Below are 3,222 nucleotides of genomic sequence, written 5' to 3' on the forward strand. Positions count from 1 at the left end.
ATGTTAAAAAACATCAGAAACATTAATTGTGGGAGGTCGACTTTGCCTTTCATCATTTCGGGGTCGATTAAATAAGTACCAGTTACGCACTGGGGGTCGAAATAATTGACTTAATCCGTTTGTCTGTCCTTGTTTGACCCCTCTGTGTGTAGCCCCTTCTGGGCAGTAAAGAAATAACACATATATAATGCACCAATGGCGAGCTGGCAGAACCGTTAGCATGCCGGGTGAAATGCTTGGCAGTATTTCGTCTTTATGTTCTGAGTTCAAATTCCGCCGAGGTTGACTTTGCTTTTCATCCTTTCAGGCTCGATAAATTAAGTACTAGTTGTGCACTGGGGTCGATCTAATCGACTGGCCCCCTCCCCCCAAATTTCAGGCCTTGTCCCTAGTGTAGAAAAGTATATATTACACATATATGTACAAATATACAAATACACATACACACACATGTACATGTGGGTATGTGTGTATGTTATCATCATCATCATCTTTAATGTCTATTTTCTATTCTGGCATGTGTTGGACAGTTTCACAAGATCCAGCAAGCCAAAGCGCTATAGTGAGTTCCACTGTCAGCTTTGGCATGGTTTCTGTGACTGGGAGCCTTTCCAAATGCCAACCAGTTTACAGGGTGAACAGTGGGTGCTTTTTTGAGACACCAGCACATGCATATACATACATATATATATATATATATATATATACACACACACACTCAAACACACACACATATACATACACACACATATATATATATATATATATATATATATACACACACACTCACACATATACATACACACATATATATATATATATATATATATATACACACACTCACACACACACACATATACATACACACACACATATATATATATATATATACACACTCACACACACACACATACATACATGTATATACACACTCACACACACATACACACACACACATATACACACTCATACACATACACACACACATATACACACTCTCACACACACACACACACACACATATATATATATATACATACATATATCCCCAGATCTATGTGGTTGTAGAGTAAACTTTACATGTGTGTATGTATGTGTGTGCTTGTGTCTCCTTGTCTTGACATTGTGTGCTGATTGTGAAGAGATATCACCAACTGTGTCATTTGTTTCGAGTCTTCCATGAAAACATGTTCAGACTAGAGGTAAATATTACCTTGCTTGGAAGCAGACAAGGGTTGTTGACAGGAAGAGCATCAGGCTGTAAAGAATTTCTGCCTCAACAAATTCTATGCAGTCATGAAAATATTGTCATTAAAACGATGATGTATGCAATGTGAGTATGTAGGTATGTATGTAATGTATGTCAGTATGTAATGTATATGTAACGTGTGGATGTAAGTATGTCTATCACACAGACAGACACACACACACATACATGTATTTATATATATATGTGGTGAGCTACCAAAATGCATTCACAAGGCATTGGTCAGCTCATGGCTGTAGTAGAAGACAAGACATTTGCCCAAGATGCCGCATGGTAGGGCTGAACCCCAAATCATTTGGTTGTAAAGCAAGCTTCTTAACCACACAGCCATGCCTAATTGTAAATACCTGATTGTAAATGGATGGTGGAAGCGAGCAGAAGAGAGAAGAATGCAAATGGAGTGTGGGCAAAATGTCAGTGAAGCACCATAAATATAAGAAAGGAAGTAAAGGAGTAAAGAATCTCTTCGGTCATGAATGACCATGGGATTGCACCTAGAAAGTTCCCCTCCAAGGCACATACCTGGGCAAGGTTGTTTATGGAAGACCAGCAGTCGCTTATGCATACCAACCGTCCCCTCTTCATGCCACCGATGTTATCCAAGGAAAAAAGCAAAGACCAATACTGTTTGGTACCAGTGACATCACAACTCATTCCTACAGCTGAATGAACTGGAGCAACATGAAATGAAGTGTCTTGCTCAAGAACACAACACATAACCCGGTCCGAGAATCGAACTCACTACCTCATGATTGTGAGACCAAGGCTCTGACTACTGAGCCATGCAGAGTAAACAGAAGTAAATAAACGTTGGCCAGCATGTGCAAGTACTCCAGCATGGGCTTGAGATGTGGCACAACAATCTTTTGGCATCACTGACATTTGTACTCAGAGCCAGAACCGGTTTCAGCCAGGTTGGTAACGAAAGGGTTAAGAATCGTTTCTCTATTGTATATTTTAACCCTTTCGTTACCATATTTCTGTTGAGATGCTCTGTGTTTCTTTCAATTACTTTAAATATAACAAAGAAATTAGTAAAATAACTTTGTTATCATTCAGCTAGTGTTAGGAACATAAATTGTGACTAAGGTTTGGTGGAAGATTTTAATTCAAAACTTATGAAAACAAGACATTTGTACTCAGAGCCAGAGCTGGTTTTATGTTTGAACTCTGAACATAACGGGACACAACTAAATACCACAAGTCATTTGGTATAATGCTCTACCAGGTTGGCAAGAAAAGGATTAATAAGGAAGTTTGTACCATAGAAACAAGGCAGTCTCAAGTAGGTTAGTATGAAAACAGTTAAGAGGTTCAGAAATATCATGTCACACATCTCAAGTAGATTTAAGAGTGCCAGTGATATTATATCATGTATCAAGCAATAGGTTTAATTTATCTGGAAATGTTATGTCATATATCAAGCAAATGTCCTGTTAATCCTTTGGCATTTAAACTGGCCATATCTGTCCAAAATATTCTACCTGTTATATCTTCAAACTGGTCAGATCTGACCTCACACTTGTCCTAAAATATTATTCTAAATATAAACAATCACATCATCAAAATCTCAAAGCTATGAGGTAATTCAAATCAATGTGAATAAATAAGCATTACCTTTAATCTGAATGTTACAGTGTTTAATAGCAAACCTAGTCTACAGTCTGCCTCTCACATACACAAAGCGTTGCAAAGCTGGGCATTTTGTCCATGACTTAGGAGGGAGGGATTTTGAATTGTACAAAGACACTACACAACAACCCCTTTTAATAAATAAATAAATAAATAGATAAAGAGATTGTTTTTTTCCAAATGGAGTTGGAACAGGCATTATAGGTTGAGGCAAAAAAAAAAGCATGAATGTTATTAGATAAATAGCCTATCAGATGAGTAAGTTAAAGGGTGATGTTAAGTACCCTTCTGTTTTTTTTTTTGCTTCTTTTTTTTTTTTTTTA

General features: G+C 37.3%; 1 protein-coding gene across 1 annotated transcript in view; it reads right to left on the reverse strand.

Moving 5' to 3' along the window:
• The window catches only part of LOC106875036 (synaptosomal-associated protein 25), a 27,412-nt gene that overhangs the window by 1,117 nt on the left and 23,073 nt on the right, over positions 1-3,222 (reverse strand). The gene's annotated exons all lie outside the window — the stretch shown is intronic.

The sequence above is a fragment of the Octopus bimaculoides genome, chromosome 14 (genome assembly GCF_001194135.2).
Source record: "Octopus bimaculoides isolate UCB-OBI-ISO-001 chromosome 14, ASM119413v2, whole genome shotgun sequence".
Lineage (NCBI taxonomy): Eukaryota > Metazoa > Mollusca > Cephalopoda > Octopoda > Octopodidae > Octopus > Octopus bimaculoides.